This window comes from Chiloscyllium plagiosum, unplaced genomic scaffold (genome assembly GCF_037043375.1).
Source record: "Chiloscyllium plagiosum isolate Xiang-an unplaced genomic scaffold, Cpla_swu_hap1 HiC_scaffold_6, whole genome shotgun sequence".
Taxonomy (NCBI): domain Eukaryota; kingdom Metazoa; phylum Chordata; class Chondrichthyes; order Orectolobiformes; family Hemiscylliidae; genus Chiloscyllium; species Chiloscyllium plagiosum.
In genome coordinates this window covers 52,408,199-52,429,426 of record NW_028270144.1, presented here as the reverse complement: position 1 = coordinate 52,429,426, position 21,228 = coordinate 52,408,199, and the positions used below count along the sequence as shown (strand labels likewise).

Here is a 21,228-nt window from a genome sequence, read left to right as displayed (position 1 = left end):
CCACGGGCCGACCAGTAGTCCGGAACATTTGGCCCAGTTGATCCTGGCGGAAGACGCCGCCGAGTACACGGCCTGGCACTCGCGCATCCTCCCCAGGTCAGCCGGGTCGGTGAAAGTGAGGAGCACGTCGTCGGCGTAGGCCGAGAGGACCACCCCCGTGCCCGCGCCGCGCAGAACCAGCCCCGACAACCTCCTCCGCAAGAGGCGCAGGAAAGGCTCCACGCACAGGGAATACAGCTGGCCGGACAGGGGGCAGCCTTGACGCACTCCTCTCCCGAAGCGAAGGGGCGCCGTCAGGGACCCGTTAACTTTAACCAGACACTCTGCGGCGGCGTACAAAAGTCGGATCCGGGCGACGAACTGCGCCCCGAACCGGGGGGGATTTATTTTTTTTTTTTTTTTTTTTTTTTTTTTATTTAGTCAGTGATTTTATTCACAATAAAAAACCAAACAAACAATCAGGTTTACAGTCTGTAAATTTAAACTAATACTGCAAATACTAAAATCTCAACAATGCGTTGAAATGTTTTTTGAATTATACATCAGGAAAAGCAAAATTTAAAAAGGGATTCTTCAGTTCAATAATAAGTAGACAATACAGACAAATATACTATGAACATTGTGTTAGTCTTCAGTGTCCGTAAGCTAACAGTGAAACAAATTTGTACAAGCAGAGTTTATATACAAGTCTAACCGCGCTATACATATGTTGCCTTTTAAAAAGAATCAATTTTTTTGTATGCAACCATACTATTTACTTTGTGTATGGTCGTAGTAAAAGATCTCAGGCGAACTTCTTCAGAGTTGTTAATGAACTGCGGCCCTGATTCTTCCCACTTTTCTGGTACTTCCAGGTCTTTGTCTGTGTATACTAGAAGATCAAAAGAACAGGCAGTGTCAAGTAAAGGCAAGAATGTCACCGTAGCAGTTATCTGTCTAATGACAGACCGAATTTCATCTTGAATTGCTTTCTCAGATTTCTCCCTCGGTTGGCTGTTATCAGTCATGGTTTTGTCACACTCAATGTCAAACTGCCATCTTTCCAGCACCTCATTAGTTTCAATGCTGTTGATGACCACCACCAGCCTTTGAACAAAATGGTTACAACCGGGGGGGATTTATGGGCCTTCCCCTCCCCGCCCGCCTCAGTGGTCATGGGGCCCGGGGTCCCACCCCCCAGCCTTTCCAGGAATACGAATGGCTGGGGGAAGACAGGGGGCGTGGCCAGGGTGGGGAGGGCCAGCCGTGTCACTTCCTGCCCCGCCCTGGGTTTATCAGGTGAGGGAGGGTGGGGTGGGGTGGGGTGGGGTGGGGTGGGCAGGGCAGGGGCCCGGTTCCCTCTCCGGGGCCCAGAGACAGGGTCGCTGCAGGAGGTGGGCCAGTGGTGGTTCCCCCCAGGTTAGTGCCAGGGCGTGGCTGGGCTGGGTTGGGCAGGACTCGGGCGCCCCCGGGCCAGGTGTTAAAGCCAGAGGGGTTTCTCCATCGGGGTGGGGAGTGGGTGTGGTGTCAGTGGGGTCAGGGTCAGGTACAGGTTCGGGGGTTTGAGTGTCAGGGTTCCCGCGCCGGGGCAACGCTGGCACGGCCGCAGGGGCATTGTCGTGCCGGGGCAGGGCAGGACGTGGGCTCGGTGTCGGGGAAGGGGATAGGGTGGTCTCCCCGTGGGCAGGCTTAACGTGCCGCTTCTTTTTCTGCGCCTTCTGGCCGGCCGGACGCTCACCCCCCTCCCTGCCAGAGGCTGAAGTGTTGGAAGCCTCCGGCTTCGGTGCCGGAGCTGATGGTGTTGGCTTCGAGGGAGGGGGAGTGTGTGCGGCGGCACCACCGTCAGCCATTGGTACGGGCTGGGCATCCTTCTGGGTGGGGCAGTTTTTTCTTATGTGCCCCACCTCGCGGCACAGGTGGCACCGCATGCCGTCCGCCGTCCAGAAGGCGCGATAGGCCGCGTCCTCATGGAGGACAGTGAATGAGCCCTCTGTGACCTCCTCCCGGGCCAGGCAAATGAACACCTGGCGCCGGAAGGAGTAAATGTGTCGGAGGGCAGGGTCCTTCAGACCGAGCAGGAGCGGCTGGACACCCGACCGGATTTCCCCCAGTGTGTTGAGGTGGGGGAGAAGGAGCTCGCTGGCAATGAAGGGCGGGACATTGGAGATCACAACCCTCTGGGCCGTAACTTCCAGAGGGTCGACGGGCAAATGTGTCCCGCCCACAGCGAGCCCCCTCTCCACGGCCAGGTGGACCGCCTGCTCGGTCTTCAGGAAGAAGACGGCCTTCCTGTACATGCGGGCCGCAGCGACGATGGCCAGTGGGCCGACCACACTAGCCATGGCCTTGCTGCAGGCCTCGATGGTCATGTTGGGGTGGGGATAGGCCTTTACCCCCAGGCGTTTGGTGAGGTGCCTGAAGGGGGTTGACGTCGCAGCCGGGGTTGGGACAGCCGAGCCCAAGGCAGCGGCTACCCCGGCGTAGGTGCGGCTGGGCCCCGCGACCTTCGGGCTCGCCATACTCTGCTGCTGGACGTTGGCAGGCCCCAGGCAGCAGCGGCAGAGGTGGGCCTCCGGCAGCAGCAGTGGTGGTGGGGGTTGTAGGTAGGGCCAAGGCGAGTCCCAGGCAGCAGTGGAGGAGGCAGGCCTCAGGCGACAACAGCAGTGGAGGCAGGCCTCGGGCGAGTCCTAGGTTGGCCCTCAGTCACGGCGGTGGGGGCAGACCTGTTGGGGCGGGTCCCCAAGGCAAGTCAAATCCCAGGCAGCCCCAAGGCGAGTCCCAGGCAGCGGTGGCGGAGGCAGGCCTCAGACGACAGCAGCAGCGGTGGAGGTCCCGCAAGGGGCCCCAAGGCAAGTCCCAGGCTGTAGCGAGGCAGGCCCCAAGCAGCAACAGCCATGGCAGGTCCGGGCAGGGCCCTAGAGACCAGCAGTGGCGAGGTCTAGGCTGCAGCTCCAAAGGCAGGAGCCAGACCAAAAAGGCTTCTTCTTTCTTCTTTCGTTCGTCAGTCGCTCAGGGGCAGTGCCCCTTAAGGAGGAGAGTCCCAGCACGTGAACTCAGTCACTCACTCCCGCCGGCGTGCTGCAGGAGAGTCCCTCCCCTCCACGGCCCGCTGCCTGGACCTAGAACTCCTGAATATATATTTTATTAAACAAATTATAAAAACAGTTTACAACAAACAGTTACATTTACAGCTGCATACAAGAGACAGCAATTTTACAAGGGAGAGGAGCAGCAAAGCCAGGCCCCAAACCCTACCATTCAAACAAACAGTTTACAGGGACATGAGGACAAACCTCAAATCCCAGTTTCACAAAGATATAAAGAGACAACAGCAATGACAGTTGTACATTAGACAGTACTGTTACATACAAAAGTGCAGACAATACAGACCCAGCAAGCCTCCACCCCTCCCACCTTCCGACCACTCTAAGGCAGCCCGCCCCTACCCACCTTCCGGTTAGAACTCCTGAATTTTTTTTTTCTTTTTTTTAGAACTCCTGAAATATGTCAGCCGGACTTCCTTGATTTGCCCAGGTGAACGACCCAAATCAGGGATCGCATACTCAACGAGATCCACCTGGCCAACTTTGTTTCACTCACTACACCAGCAATATGTAATTTTTGGACTACCTGGTAAACAACTTATATGTTTATACCCTTCTGCTCTTTCACAGCATTTTCAAATAATTTGTAACCTATTTATTTTTCGATCAAAAATGCAACACTTCACACCTATTTGTCCTGAAATTCTTTTGCTGATTATATTCTCATTTTGAGCATTTATTAATGTCGTCTTAAACGTTGTAATTCTCGTAAACATTGATACATTGATACTTCAACAGAAAGTGATACCATTTCAAATGTAGAAATGATGTTTATGGTACAAGTGTGGTGCTCTCTTTGACAAAAATCAGTAGGTGCTCGCTCAGCTAAATTTAAATCTGAGATGAATAGCCTATTGCTAGCTAGAGATATTCAGAGAAATGGAACGAAAGCAAGTGAGTGTAATTAAAATCCACTTCAACTATGATCAAGCTCAAGGGGCTGAAGCATATGTCAAACTACAGCAGATGGCATTTGATAAGGATAATCTAAATCTAAAAATATAGCTGTCTAAGGAAATTGAGGGTCCCATCAAAATGAAAACAAATGTGCACAATACAGCAAGAATTAGCAATAGACCAGAAAATTGAGAATATTTTAGAAACAAGCTGTCACAATGGGTAATTTTATTATTATTGATTTTAAGAACAATTGTTTTAAAGAAGTTATTTTGCTTTCAAATCTTTAAACTAACTTTGAAAGTCTTTTTCAAATGAGAGGTACTTGTCTCAGAGCTCCTTTATCTCTAGGACTGATTACAGTATCATTAAAAGGCAAGGCTCCTCTAGGAATGTGACACATCAAAAGGATTCCAGCATGATTGACATCTTAAGCTTTCATTTGGAAACATAACTCATTGAAGTTACATTTTGAGTTTTGAACTATAAATTACTCTTCCTTGTCATGCTTTATAACGAGTAAACCGTAGGAATGTGGGAAGCAGTGATGTATTGAAAACTGAATTACTAATCCAGAGATCCAGACTAGCCTGGGGATACGGGCTCAACTTCCACCACGAATTCAATAAAAATCTGGAGTTAACAAAAAAACTAACCTATTAGTGACCATGCTGATCATTATCCTGCTGATTGCCATTAAAAAGCTATCTGGCTCACGGACTCTCACAGAACAGAAACAAACCTTTCATCCCAACTTGTCCATGCCAATCCAGTTCCCAAACTGAAGTCATCCTATTTGCCTGCATTTGGTTCAACATCCCTCTAAACCTTTTCCATCCACGTAGCTGTCCAAATGTCTTTTATATGTTGTAATTGTACTTGCCTCTACCAATTCCTCTGGTAACTCATTACATACATGCATCACCATCATATGAAAAACTTGCCTCTCTTTCCCCTCTCACTGTAAACATGTGCTCTTTAGTTTTGCACTCACTTGCTCTGGGGAAAAAACCCTGACAACTCACCTTATCAATGCTGTTCATAATACTCAATAAGATAATCCCTCAGCCTTCTATACTGCAGGGAAAAAAAGTCTCAGACTATCCAGCCTCTCCTTGTAACTCAAACTTTACAGTTTCAGTAACATTCCTGGAAATCTTTTTTGCGGTGCTTTCCAGCCTAATATCAAACTTCCGATAGCAGGTTGATCAGAATTGTACGCAGTATTCCAAATGTAGCTTTACCAATTTCTTGCACAGCTCTAACATGATGCCCTGAATCCTGTACACATGCTCTGACTGATGAAGGCTTGCATGCTAAATGCCTTCTTCATTATCCTGTCTTCCCGTGACATCACTTTCAAGAACTATGTAACTGCACCTGAGATCTCCTGGGGCATCAGCATAGTTGTTCACTGTTCCCAGAGCAGGTATCCTTGAAGACCAGAACACCTGACAGAGACCTCGCAGAAGTCTGATGTCATGCTTGAGACCTCAATTTGAACAGAAGATGAACTCCTATTTATGTAATTTCTTTTTATCCTTATTGTAACTCAAAATGGTGCCAGATTGTGACAACAAAACAATTTTTGTACTGCATTTTCAAGATATATGTGCCAATAGATTATTCATTCATTCACTCCTACACCACAAATTAGGATAAAAAAATTACAAGGTAACCTACAGAAGATCACCCCAATGTGTGAAATCACACTTAATCAGCAAGTCAACACTGTGTAATACACTGAGTTTGATCGGTCACCATCAGCAACAGAAACAACATAAGAGTTAACAAACACAACAATTTAAAAGGATTTTTAAAAATGTATGTATGAAAAAATAGTTGTTGTTGGTCCTTTGTACTTATCTGGGAAGCTGAGATGATGGCATTAGACATTTATGGAATATCTCTGGATTGACATTATCGAATTTTACATCCCAGGCATCAAAATTTCCAAATTAAACATGTTATTAAGTACTGCCATTTATCAACACTAACTATCCTAGTTCACGCATGCAGGGTGGGTACTTCGGCAGACTGCTTGAGTGCTGGCCATGCTTGTGGAAACTCTGCCCCATAATAAGTCACCATATCCAGGAAAGGAAGGGCAAAGGAAGGGAAATAAAAAGAAAACACACAAATAAAAATAAATCTTTTGTCATTCAAACCTATAATAAGAAAAACAACTTGAATTTGAACTGCACTTTTAATATTGTAAAATGTCCCAAAATGCTTCACAGGTGCATTATTAAATCAAATTTGACACTGAGCCATCGTATAGGTATAAGGCAACTGGTGAAATACTTGGCTAAAGAAGTAAGTTTGTCTAAATGTTTTAAAAGAGGAAAGAGAGGTATCAAGGCAAGAAATTTAGAGAGGAAATTCCAAAGAAAACTTCTTTTGGGAATTCAAAGCATATTGGCTTTGCTAACTGAGTTACAACCTATTGCCCATTGCTCTTGAATCACTGCAAATGGGACTAGATTAGGTTAGGATATCTAGTCGGCATAGACTAGTTGGACCAAAGCGTCTGTTTCCATGCTGTATATCTCTATGATTCTGTGACTCTATGACTTAGCTGGATCTTCTGTCAAAATTAAGGTAGGCAATTGAAAGAGTCCCTTTGAAAATTCATTCCCATTATAAGTATTGCTACGAACAATATTTATGCCCGTCTTGTACCAAATGAGAGGTAACACATCAGTGAGAAGGAGCTTGGCTCTACTTAGTAGTTGTCTCTGTATTTACAACCTCTCACTCCAAGTCCTTTGCTTAGGATGAACCCTGTTAAGCTCAGCGTCACAGTAAAAAATGTTAAAAGTGAAACAAAATCCATAGCAGAATGGAAGGCAACATTATGGAGATATTGCAAATTGCTAACACTCTGTGGACTGGCAAAGTGCAAAAGCAGAGAAACACCCTGTATTGGCCAACCAATGCAACTGCCAAGTTGCCTGATATCTTGGATACAGCTTGCCTCTGAGATTATGCAAAACCAATTGAGAGAATGGAATGGTAGAGGGAACAGTGTGGTCCTTCCTCCATGATAAGCAAATTCCTTAGTTTTTGTTTAATTGGAAAGCGCAGATCTCAGATATACACTTATACAGATATAAATACAAGATTAATGATATGGAAGGAAGGATAAGTGATAGGTGCAAAATAAAAGCCAAAAGAACTGTGGATGCTGTAAATCAGAAACTGAAACAAAAGTTGCTGGAAAAGCTTAGCAGGTCTGGCAGCCTTTGTGAAGAGAAATCAGAGTTAACGTTTTGTGATCTCAGTTCTAAGGAAGGTCACTGATGCAAAACCTTAATTCTTTATTTCTCTTCATAGATGCTGCCAGACCTGCTGAGTTTTGCTACCACCTTCTGCTTTTGTGTAAATGACAGGTGTTATCATGTTAGAAATCATAGTGATACAACTGCATTTAAGAATGCTAAATTTAAAGATATATGGAGTGATTATTCATATATAAATATGGGCTGCGAGCTGACACAAATATGAAGGGCAGAATGGTCATCTTTTGTTTTGTAAAATTCAACATGGTGTACAGAGAAACCTTGATTATCCGTATCTCGATCATCAGTGTATCAATTTATCCGAAGAAGATTTCCAGGTCCTGCAAAAATGTTACATCAAAGAGGTAAAGTGTATTTGATTTACCTGTACTGAAGAAGATGTGAAATCGCTGGCAAAAACAAAGAAACACAAGCAACTCAAATATCAGTGACTGAATTTTTTTAGGTAAGAGTTGTTACACAACTCTTTCCAAAAGTAAATGTTTTATTGTATTCCTGGCACTTTACCGGGCCATTCATTTTTAAAAAATGGTCGAGAACATAAACGCGTGCGCGAGGTGGGGCTTCCGTCTTTCCATCGTGAGAGTGAGTTCCCAAAAACTGTTCGGGATCTTGTTTAATGCTGGGATTTCAATGTAAGGGTTTAGTTCTTCTCATTTTAACCTGTAATTTGCACACTGCCAAGATTAGTTTGTTTAAAGGGCGGCACGGTGGCACAGTGGTTAGCACTGCTGCCTCACAGCGCCAGAGACCCGGGTTCAATTCCCGCCTCAGGCGACTGACTGTGTGAAGTTTGCACGTTCTCCCCGTGTCTGCGTGGGTTTCCTCCGGGTGCTCCGGTTTCCTCCCACAGTCCAAAGATGTGCAGGTCAGGTGAATTGGCCATGCTAAATTGCCCGTAGTGTTAGGAAAGGGGTAAAATGTAGGGGTATGGGTGGCTTGCGCTTTGGCAGGTCGGTGTGGACTTGTTGGGCCAAAGGGCCTGTTTCCACACTGTAATGTAATCTAATCTTAATGGCAAACTCATTAAAATTATAGATCGAAACAAATTCTCTGGTAGAGCACAGCATTAGATCAGTATGGCTTCCCCTGTTTAGGCTAAAATCGATTATCCAAATAATTAATTATTCAAATGAAATAGTGCCTGCCCATCTCGTTCGGATAATCAAGGTTCTTCTGTCAAGCATGTCCACTGCTCTGCCCTCATCAATCATCTTTGTTACTTCTTCAAAAAACTCAATCAGGTTCATGACATGATTTTCCATGCACAAAGACATGACTATCCCCAATCAGTCTTTGCCTTTCCAAATGCATGTAAATCCTGTTCCTCAGGATTCCCTCCAACAACTTGCTCACCCACTGACATTAGGCTCACTGATCTATAGTTCTCTGGCTTTTTCTCACCACCTTATTCTGAAGTAATTCTTTTGCAACTTTGATACATAAATGGTGAGATATTTACAGATCTCGCACATTCTTTCTGAAATATTTTGTAAAACCTCTATTACGGTCAAAAAGGAATGGGAGAATACAGGAGTCAACTCCTCACTTGGTCCTAGCATGATGGTTTGGGATTTCAATGAGGGGCTTAAAAGGAAAGAGGAAGATACAAATTGTTGTTAGATTGAGAGAGGAAAGTGGAGGTTAAAGGTATGCATGGAATCAAGGAAAGTACTTGATGCCCCAGAAGGTCTGATGTTCACCCACAGATGTTAAATCTGTAAATCACTCCAGAGACACTGATGCCTGAAGGCAATATGAAACAAATCATTGCACTGTTAGATGTAGAGTTCACTGTGGCATTTACAGTCAGCCTTGAAGCCTGAGTGTTTCAACCTGCTTGAGGAGTGAAATGAAATTTGTAACCATTTCATCCACCATCAGAAAATATAATCTACTGAGAAACAAAGGTATAAATCAGAATTTTAAAAACACTGTATAGATGCAATCATTTATTTTCTGTTCCTCTGACTATTCTGGAAACTCTTACAAAACATAAACTCAGCTTTACAGAGTCACTTTCCTCATTTTGTATCCTTAGATTAGTTTATGTAATTGGGCTTTAAAAATCTTACTTTCCCTTATTGATTTTTTCACATTTCTTTAAAAGACAGGGAATGTACTTTTTCTTGCGTAAATACATTTGACAATAATTGTCATTGATATTAAACCAATTCATATACATTTTGTTTACATACATAAATTGAATATATTCCTTTTAATTTTATGTGGAGCAAGTATAGCTGTGTGTTCCAGTCAACTGCATTATCTCTGAAAACAACAAATGCTGAAGATGACAGCAGGTCAGACACCATTCACGGAAAAAGAACAAGCTAATGTTTCGAATCCAGATAACTCTTCGTCCGAGTCGGTGAAGTGTGATGGCCGCAGCATTTGTGCTGTAACTTGTGGTGGTGGGGAGCTGGCCTGATGTGTGAGTGTGAAATGCTAGTGGAGAAAAGACTTTAATAGTTCAGAATAAGTGATGAGAGTGTGAGAATGATAGAGCAATGTTGTGTCTAACTGCCAGACTTGAAACACAGGTAATCCCACTGGGGTCAGGGGAAGGACATGGTGACAGAAAATGCAAAGTCAAGCTAAAAGAAAGGTAAATGGGAGAAGGTTGCAACTAAAGCTAAAAGAAAGGTTGGAAATGGGAGTTGGTTCACAATTTGAAGGTATTGAACTCAATGTTAAGTCCAGAAGGCTGTAAGGTGCCTAGTCTGAAGATGAGGTGTTGCTCCTCCAGTATACGCTGTAGCCATGCAGCATGTCAAGAACAGACAAGAGGGCATGCGAGCAGGACGCTATGTTAAAATGATCAGTTACAGGGAGTTTGGGGTCAAATCTGCACACAGACTGTATATATTCTGTAAAACAGTCATTCAATCTGCATATGGTTTCTCCAATGGGTGACTGCTTTACAGAATACCCCCTGTCCGCATGCAAGCATTACCCTGAACTTCCCGTAGCCTTCACTATTCACCTGATCTATGCCTCTCATGATTTTATAAACTTGTGTAAGGTCACCCATTAACCTCTTTCATTCCAGCTTATCCAACCTCTTCTTGTAACTCAAACCCTTCAGTTCCAGTAACATCTTGGTAAATCTTTTATGCACCCTTTCCAATTTAATAAAATCCTTCCCATAGCAGGGCTACCAGAACTGAATACAGTACTCCAAAAGTGGCCTCATTAATGTCTTGTATAGCCACAAAATGACAACCCAAATTTTTTACTCAATACTCTGACTGATGAAGGCAAGTGTATCAAACATCACCACCCTGCCTACCCATTACGCCATTTTCAAGGAACTATGTACCTGAGCTCGGTTCTCTGTTTGACAACACGTACTAGGGGCCCACCATTACCTATGTATGTCCTGCTCTGGTTTTTCTTACCAAATGCAGCACCTTACATTTATCTAAATTAAACTCCATCTGCCATTCCTTTGTCCATTGGCCCAGTTGATCAAGATCCCGTTGTACTCTTAGATAACTTTCTTCACTGTCCACTTTACCACAAATTTTGGAGTCATCTGCAAACTTACTCACTATGCTTCCTTTACTCCCATCCAAATTGTTTATATGGATAACAAATAGAGTGGAGTTAGCACTAATCCTTGTGGAACACCACTGATCACAGGCCTCCAGTCTGAAAAACAACCCTCTACCTCTGTCTCCTACATCAAGCCATTTTGTATCCAATTGGTTAGCTCTCCCTGGATCTCATGTGGTCCCAGCTATCTATATCTGACATGCTTCCTTCTTTTTCTTGACCAGACCCTCAATATCTCTAGTCATCCAGTGTTCCCTATTCCTACCAGCCTTGCACTTCACTCTAACAGGAACATAATGTCCCTGAACATTTATTATTTCACTTTTGAAAGCTTTTGACTTGCCAGTTGTCCCTTTACTTGTGAATGACCTACCCCAATCAATTTTTGCAACTTCCAGCAAAATTGATCTAGCTCCAATATAGAACTTTAACTTTTATGCAAGGCTTATCCTTTTACGGAACTATTTTAAAACTAATAGAATATGGTCACTGGTCTCAAAGTGATCCTCCACTAATACCTCAGTCACTTGCCTTGTCTTATTTCCCAATAGGCTGAGTTTTGCTCCGTCTGTAGTAGGTACATATACATATTGATTGATAAAGTTTTCTTGAACACACTTAACAAATTCTTTCACATCCAAGCTCTTATGCTTAACAATTTAAAATCTCCTTCTATTACAACCCTATTATTCTTATAGATGCCTGCAATCTTCCTACATATTTGCACCACAATTTCCCACTGACTATTGGGGGGGGGGGGGGGGGGGGGGGGGGGGGGGGGCGGGGGGCGGAGAGAGCAATTCCATCAATATGATCACCCCTTCTTTCAAAGTTCTAACCATATAGCTTCAGTGAATGATCCCCAGAATCTAAGTACAGCTGTGATGTTTTCCCTGATCAAAAACACCACTCTCTCTCTTCTCTTGCCTCACCTTCTATAGTTCCTGTACCATCTATACACGGCAACATAAAAACATTTTACCCATTTAAGAAGAATGCCTAGGTAGAGAAGACTAGTGAATCTCCACTAGATGTAAGGAGATACCTGTAGTGTCACACCCAGTAAAGATAAATCATATTCATAACTTTCAAATGAACTCTGAAATTGTTTTTTCCTTTAAAAAAGTGGACAATATGTTGCAACTAAGGTCACCGAAAGTCAGGTGCTTTTGTGATTTCTAGATGATCAAGGATTAATTTATCTCTGTCTGTGCTTCTGGAAAGTCATTAAAATTGAAACATCCATAGGTGGAAGACGTTCCATTGAAAAGAAATTCAAAATATCAGGCCACTTTGTGAGTTCAAACTTTCTGATTAGTTACTGAAATCCAAATTCAATGGTACTCCAGGTTTAATTTTTGTGAATTTGAAACTTAACAGAGATGAGAACAGCCACCACTCACACCCCATTTAGTTGCAACAGTTTCAAATCAGTCGTGTAGGCAACAGAAGTAGCAATTATGTAATCAATTGAAATCAACTTCAAATAACAAGTCATTACTCAAAGAACCACAATGACAAATCAGTCTGAAGACCAATAGGACAGAAAATGGACCATCCTGCTCCAAGAAGAAAGGAACCCTACCGAACATAACTGTTTTCATTTGCTTTTCAACTCTTCATTGTTTGTAACAAAATGTACATTTTACAGGAAGTGCTTTGCAATTCTTTTGCAACTTTAACAGTGGGCACGGGACAGACTGTCTTATAAGTTTAAATCAGCAGAAAATAAACATTTATTCACACAATATCTTGAAATGTAAACACAGTCCCTCAAACACAGAAACAGTCAACCTTGGCTTTGGGAGAACAGATTATTTGCCTTCACTTATAACAATTAATCACTACTGAAACTGAGCAACAACTTTGTTTGGAAACAGAGAGATACCCAACTTCCTTTCATCTCCAAAGAACCACAAGCATATCCATCCAAGCTTGGAATGCTGCTTAATAGAAAGGACTGATTCAAATATGCTTTTGTTTTTTTGCTTCCACTAATTTCATTAATAGCCTTAGAGCCTGACTTAATTCTAAAATTCAGATTTTCTTATGTCTATACATTTCTGTGTTTGAGGGACTCTGCTTATATTTAAAGATGTTGTGTGAATGAATGTTTATTTTCTTTTGATTTAAACTTATGAGACCACATGTTCATTATTAGTCACAAAAGAACTGCAATGCGCTGTTCATAAAATGCATGTTTTGCTGCAAACCATGAAGACCTGAAGAGCAAATGAGAAAAGTTATCTCAGGTGCCCAGGTGCTAAAGTTTGTGGGCGGCACGGTGGCACAGTGGTTAGCACTGCTGCCTCACAGCGCCAGAGACCCGGGTTCAATTCCTGACTCAGGCGACTGACTGTGTGGAGTTTGCACATTCTCCCCGTGTCTGCGTGGGTTTCCTCCGGGTGCTCCGGTTTCCTCCCACAATCACAAAGATGTGCAGGTCAGGTGAATTGGCCATGCTAAATTGCCCGTAGTGTTAGGTAAGGGGTAAATGTAAATGTAGGGATTGGGGTATGGATGGGTTGCGCTTTGGCGGGTCGGTGTGGACATGTTGGGCCGAAGGGCCTGTTTCCACACTGTAATGTAATGTAATGTAATCTAATCTAATCTAATCTAATTATCCCACCAACTCTCTTCCATCTATAACCATAGGTAAATTGAGAATAAAAACAAGAACTGTAGATGCTGGAAGTCTGAAATAAAAACAGAAATTTCTGGAGAGACTCAGCAGACCTGGCAATATCTGTGGAGAGAAAGGTAAAGGGCAACATATCAGATTCAGTGACCCCTCATCAGAACTAGTAGCAGCCACAAAAAGGTGGCCTCTATGCTGAAGGGTAGGGGGATTGATGAGGGGTGGGGTGTAAAAGGATAGGCATTCACAGAGCCCAGAGGGAAAGAAAGACAGTGAGGAAAACAAAGGAGTAGATAATGGTATGTCAGGGAAGGAGAAAAGTGGATAATGGTTACCATAAAAGGGTGAAAATGTGCTAAAAGCAGCCACTGTGATAACAAGGCCTGGCATATGAGGACGATCAAAAGACATGTAAGAAGGTGCCCAGGTGCTAATATTATTGAACTGAATATTGAATTCAGACAGCTGCAGGGTCTGAGAAAGCAGGTAACTGGAAGTCCAGAGTCATTTTTGCACACAGAATGTAGGTGTTCCGCAAAGCATTTGGCCAATCTGCATTTCACCTCTCCAATATAGAGGAAACCACACTGTGAGCAGAAATACTTTTGACTAGATTGAACGAACTGCAGGCAAAACGTGCTTCACCTAGAAATTGTGCATGGATGCTTGGATAGGGAGAAGGGAATGCATCTGAAGATGCTGTAGAGGCGTGGGGAGGTGCTGGGAGTGTTGCACGGAACAGGTGTTGCAGAGGGAATGCTGACAAGTTGACAACGCTGCAGGATGCTGACAAATCCCAATAAGGTTCAATTTTCTTTCATACATATCACACTGGCAAGTTTTTACAATAATTTCACTTCACAGTTCTGAAACTACTTTCATTCTCTCTTCCCAATATCAGGTGTATTGTAAATTGTTCTACCTACTTGTTTCCTCCAGATGCTCAGTGAAGAAGGCAGCACATAAACATTAAGCAGCAAATGCCAAACTGCAAGACCACACACGCCATGTGGAGAAGACCCTCTAATGATAGAGACCATTGAATCAGGACAAAAAAGGAGACCATTGTGGCTTTGCACAAGACAAAGACAAAATCCCATTAAATTCCTTGTCTTATGCATGGTGGCTCAGTGGTTAGCACTGCTGCCTCACAGCACCTGGAACCCGGGTTTGATTCCCACTTTGGGCGACTGTGTGGAGTTTGCAAATTCTCCGTGTCTGCATGAGTTTCCTTCGGGTGCTCCAGTTTCCTCCCACAATCCAATGATGTGAAGGTCAGGTGAATTGGCTATGCTAAATTGCCCATAGTATTAGGTGCATTAGTCAGGGGTAAATATAGGGTAGGGGAATGGGTCTGGATGGGTTACTCTTCGGAGGGTCGGTGTGGACTTGCTGGATCGAAGGGCCTGTTTCCATACTGTAGGAAATCTAATCTAATCATTGAAAATAATCAATTGAATGTTTGCACATAACTATTAGCTATCTTGCCTTTGCTGCAAACTGCTACTTTCCATTTAAGAAATGAGAAAAAAACATGATGATTCTAGGTAATCCAAGATGGAGGACAGGTAAAATTTCTGGCTGTAACAGCTGCTCCTTTGTTGAGGTATGTTAGGTATTGGAGGTGATTTCCTCGAATTCCAGGAGCAGCAATTACTGTTTTATATGCTGCTGCATTGTTTTGGAACTTTGGAAAAAAAGTCAAAACAACAGCAGTTATTAAAAGTGAGAAAAACAGACAAAGGGAGCACATGGTGAGGTGAGTGCAGGACAGAGAGAGAGAAAGAAACTGACACCACAGTGAACCTGCACAGATCCTGCCTTTGCTGTTTGAATTCATGTATCGCTGGACATCGAAATGCGTCTGGGAAAATAAACAAACAGTGAAATTCACAACTGATCTTGGAGGAACTGTTTGGGTGAAGTCACAGCACAGAAACAGATAAGTGAATTGTTTTAAGTGTGTACTACAGAAAGTTTGCAGTAATGAGTAGAGTGGGTTCTTTCTTGATTATATGTTTTTTGAGATATGTCTCTTGATTCAACTTAAAATATAAGCCACAGCTATTAATTTAACCTGGGACAGTGTTTTGTAGAGGAATAAGAAGGTGTTATTATCTGGGTCTGTAGACTGTAAAGGAGCAAAAATGACCTTTAGTAGAGTGATATGTACTTCTTGTCAGATGTGGGAGTTTAATGAGAGTTTACAGGTTACTGCGGATTATATCTGCAATAAATGCTGTTGGTTGCACATCTTATCAGAATGAATGGAACGGTTGGAGAGACAGTTATAGGCAATGAGGAATTTGCAACAGCAATGGTACGTAATGGATAGCAGTTATAGGAAGGGGGAAGTCTCAGATACAGTCTCATAGATGGGTTAACTCCAGGAAAGGTAAGAGAGGTAGGCAGGTAGTGCAGGATTCTTCTGTGGCTATCCCCATCTCAAACAAGTATGTTGTTTTGGAAAATGTAGGGGTGATTGATTCACAGGGGAACGTAGCATGAACAGGCAAGTTTCTGGTATTGAGACTGGCTCTAATGCAATGGGGGGTACGTGGGGTTCCAAGAGATCAATTGTGTTGGAGGACTTTCTAGTGCGAGGAATAGACAGATGTTTATGTGGCCAGCAGCGAAAAAGCAGAATGGTGTGTTGCTTCCCTGGTGCCAGGATCAAGGATGTCTCAGAGAGGGTGAAGAATGTTCTCAAGGGGGAGAGGGGCCAGCAAGAGGTCATTGTCCACATTGGAACCAATAACATAGGAAGGGAAAATTCTGAAGGACGATTACACAGAGTTAGGCAGGAATTTAAAAAGGAGGTCCTCGAGAGTAGTAATATCTGGATTACTCCCAGTGCTATGAGCTAGTGAGAGCAGGAATAGGAGGATAGAGCAGATGAATGCAGCTGGTGTATAGGAAAAGGATTCACATTTTCCATCATTGGATTCTCTTTTGGGGTAGAAGTGACCTGTACAAGAAGGACGGATTGCACCTAAATTAGAAGGGGATGAATATACTGGCAGGGAGATTTGCTGGAGCTGCTCAGGAGGATTTAAACGAGTAAGGTGTGGGGGTGGGATCCAGGGAGATAGTGAGGAAAGAGATAAATCTGAGGCGGCTCCAGTTGAGAACGAAGCGAGTCAAACAGTCAGGGACAAGGTAGGACAAATAAATTAAACTGCATTTATTTCAATGCAAGGTGGCTAACAGGGAAGGCAGCTGAACTCAAGGCATGGTTAGGAGCATGGGACTGGGAAATCATAGTAATTACAGAAACATGGCTCAGGGATGGGCAGGACGGGCAGCTTAATGTTCCAGGATACAAATGCTACAGGAAGGATAGAAAGGGAGGCAAGAGAGGAGGGAGAGTGGTGTTTTTGATAAGGATAGCATTACAGCTGTACTGAGGGAGGATATGCCCAGAAATACATCCAGGGAAGTTATTTGGGTGGAACTGAGAAATAAGTAAGGGAAGATCACCTTATTGGAATTGAATTATAGACACCCCAATAGTCAGAGGGAAATTGAGAAACAAACTTGTAAGGAGATCTCAGCTATCTGTAAGAAAAATAGGGTGGTTATGGTAGGGGATATCAACTTTCCAAATATAGACTGGGACTGCCATCTTGTTAAAGGTTTAGATGGACAGCAATTTGTTAAGTGTGTAAAAGAACACTGATTCAGCATGTGAATGTACCTACGAGAGAAGGTGCAAAACTTGACCTACTCTGGGAAATAAGGTAGGGCAGGTAACTGAGGTGTGTCAGTGGGAGACTTTGGGGCCTGCAACCATAATTCTATTAGAATTAAAATAGTGATGGAGAAGGATAGACCAGATCTAAAAGTTGAAGTTCTAAATTGGAGAAAGGCAGTTTTTGACGGTATTAGGCAAGAACTTTCAAAAGCTGATTGGGAGCAGACATTCACAGGAAAAGGGATGGCTGGAAAATGGGAAGCCTTCAGAAATGAAATAACGAGAATTCAGACAAAGTATAATCCTGTTAGGGTGAAAGGAAAGGCTGGTAGGTATAGGGAATGCTGGATGACTAAGGAAATTGAGGGTTTGGTTAAGAAAAAGAAGGAAGCATATGTCAGGTATAACTAGATTGAGTGAATCCTTAGAAGAGTATAAAGGCAGTAGGAGTATACTTAAGAGGGAAAAATCAGGAGGGCAAAAAGGGACATGAGATAGCTTTGGCAAACAGAATTAAGGAGAATCCAAAGGGTTTTTACAAATATGTTAAGGACGAAAGGGTAACTAGGGAGAGAATAGGGCCCCTCAAAGATCAGCAAGGTGGCCTTTGTGTGGATCCACAGAAAATGGGGGAGATACTAAGTGAGCATTTTGCATCTGCATTTTTGTGGAAAAGGACATGGAAGATATAGAATGTAGGGAAACAGATGGTGACACCTTGCAGAATGTCCATATTACAGAGGAGGAAGTACTGGATGTCTTGAAATGCATAAAGGTGGATAAATACCCAGGACCTGATCAGGTGTACCCTAGAACTCTGTGGGAAGCTAGGAAAGTGATTGCTGGGCCTCTTGCTAAGGTATTTGTATCATTGATAGTCACAGGTGAGGTGCCAGAAGACTGGAGATTAGCTAACTTGGTGCCACTGTTTAAGAAGGGTGGTAAGGAAAAGCCAAGGAACTATAGACCAGTGAGCCTGACCTCGGGTGGACAAGTTGTTGGAGGGAATCCTGAGGATTGATGAAGGCAGGGCGGTAGATGTGATCTATATGGACTTCAGTTCGACAAGGTTCCTCATGGGAGACTGGTTAGCAAGGTTAGATCTCACAGAATACAGGGACATGAGCCATTTGAATACAGAACTGGCTCAAAGGTAGAAGACAGAGGGTGGTGATGGAGGGTTGTTTTTCAGACTGGAGGCCTGTGACCTGGATCCACTACTTTTCGTCATTTATATCAATAATTTGGATGAGAGCATAAGAGGTATAGTTAGTAAGTTTTCAGATGATATCAAAATTGGAGGTGTAGTGGACAGTGAAGAAGGAGCTTGATCAGATGGGCCAATGGGCTGAGAAGTGGCAGATGGAGTTTCATTTCGATAAATGTAAGGTGCTGTGTTTTGGGAAAGCAAATCTTAGCAGAACTTATACACTTAATGGTAAGGTCCTAGGGAGTGTTCCTGAACAAAGAGACCCTTTGAGTGCCGATTCATAGCTCCTTGAAAATGGAGTCGCAGGTAGATAGGATAGTGAAGAAGGCATTTAGTATGCTTTCCTTCATTGGTCAGTGTATTGAGTACAGGAGTTAGGATGTTGTGAAACTTGAAAGGGTTCAAAAAAGATTTACAAGGATGTTTGATGGCGAAGGAAGATTTGAGCTATATGGAGAGGCTGAACAGTCTGGGGCTGTTTTCCCTGGAGTGTCAGAGGCTGAGTGGTGACCTTATAGAAGTTTACAAAATTATGAGGGGTATCGATAGGGTGAATAGACAAAAGTCTTTTCCCTGGGTTGGGGGAGTCCAGAACTAGAGGGCATAGGTTTAGGGTGAATGGGAAAAGATATAAAACAGACCTATGGAGCAACATCTTCACACAGAGGGTGGTACGTGTATGGAATGAGCTGCCAGAGGCTGGTACAATTGCAACATTTAAAAGGCATTTGGATGGGTATATGAGTGGGAAGGATTTGGAGGGATATGGGCTGGGTGCTGGCAGGTGGGACGAGTTTGGGTTGGGATATCTGGTCAGCATGGGTTGGCTCAAAGGGTCTGTTTCCGTGTTGCACATCTCTATGACTCCATGACTCTAAGACTAGAATATTCACCAAGCATGATACAAGCATTTGTCTAAATACTTTGACGAAATACATACGGGAAGTTATGAGGGAGCAACATGTAAAATATTGAGTATCACTGGGGAAAAGTAATTCATATGGCAGCAGACAACAACAGAACATAGGAGAAAAAAATGAAAAAATACAGATGCTGGAATTCAGAAACAAAAAGAGATCTGCCAGCATCTGTAGAGGGAAAGCAGAGTTAACATTTCAGATTCAGTGACCCTTCTATAGAACTTCAGAACTGCTGCCAGATGCTGTCAGACCTGCTGAGTATTTTCAGCAATTTCTGTCTTTCTTTGTGAACACAGAACATGAGTGTTGGACTGAACAGGAAACCGTCTTGAGATCCCGTGGCCCATATATTACAGTGTGTACTTAACAAAATAAAGAAGGGATGTTACTCCTGTGTTCTTGGAGATAATGACTTAGTTCTGACATCTGAGAGTGACACGGTGGCTCAGCCTCGCTAGCACCAGGGTCCCAGGTTCGATTCCAGCCTCGGGTGACTGTCTGTGTAGAGTTTGCACATTCTCCCCGTGTCTGCGTGGGTTTCCTCCGGGTGCTCCAGTTTCCTCCCACAGTCCAAAGATGAGCAGGTCAGGTGAATTGGTCTTGCTTAAATTGCCCATAGTGTTAGGTGCATTAGTCAGAGGGGTCTGTGTGGGTTACTCTTCAGAGGGTTGGTGTGGACTGGTTGGGCCAAAGGACCTGTTTCCATGCTGTAAGGAATCTAATCTAATCTGCATAGAATTGTAACAGGATTTCAGGAACTTACAGAATACTATGGAATAAGTAGCAACTGTAGAGAGTCCAAAAGTTTCAAAACCGAAACAAAAATGTGGTGTTTGCTCATCAACTCTGTTTGTATCAATATGGACATAGAATCCGTGCAATGTGGAATGAGGACAGTCATCTGTACCAACCCTCCGAAGAGCATCGCCATCACATCCACCACCACACCATAACCCCTCATGGGTTTTATCATGGCTATCCCACCTAACCTGCACATCCCTGGACACGACAGTGCAACCTTTAGCATGATCCACCGACCTGCACATCTTTGGACTGTGGGAGGAAACTGGAGGAGCCAGAGGAAACTGGAGCATGTGGGGGAAATCTATGCAGACATGGGAAGAACGTGCAAGCTTCATGCAGACAGTCACTCAAGGCTGGAATTGAACCTGGGTCCCCAGTGCTGTGAGGCAGTAATACTAACCACTGTGCCACCATGCTGCCCATGGGCTCCTGAGATTAGGGGCTTCAAGGGCTATTGCTCCTGTGTACAGAGTTTAGGGAACCTGCTTGAAAACACTTTGATAGCAAGCTTCATACATTTTTGAACAATTTGCATTTACATATGGATTTGCTGGAGAAAACCTTGTAAAGCTCTTCAGAGAAATACAACTAGAAAATAAAGGACACCAAGCCAAAAATTAGGATGGCCAATCGATGCAATAGTCAAAGAAGGGATTATTAATGGAGAAATTAAATGGTACAATGTGGACAGACTTTCAGAGCACAGTTTCTTGATGAGAGAAGTCAAAGTTGATGGTGGGGCAAAGAAAGTGGCGTACATACAAGTCACAATGAAACGATTATAGGCTTTCAGGGGTAAAGGGAAGGTTAAAATGGCTGGAAGAAGTCAGAATTAGGGAGGGGAAAGGTCATGAAGAATTTTAAACTTCTGATGCAAATTTTGAATTGCAGGCATAGAGTGAAATGGTAGCTAACTTGGTGCAAAATTGCAGAGGTTTGAAGAAACTGTAGGATAGATTTAAATGGAAGATTTAACTGTTCTGATATAGAGTCATAGAGCTGTATAGCATTGAAATAGACCATTCGGTTCAACCCGTTCATGCCAACAAGATATCCTAAATTAATCTAGTCCCTTTTGCCAGCATTTGGCTCATGTCCCGCTAAATCCTTCTTATTCATATA

The 21,228-nt window shown here is 43.4% G+C and overlaps 1 pseudogene; it reads right to left on the bottom strand.

Moving 5' to 3' along the window:
* Positions 1 to 458: 458 nt before the first annotated feature.
* On the bottom strand, positions 459 to 1,112 carry LOC148149763 (mitotic spindle assembly checkpoint protein MAD2A pseudogene; annotated as a pseudogene).
* Between the last annotated feature and the right edge of the window lie 20,116 nt (positions 1,113 to 21,228).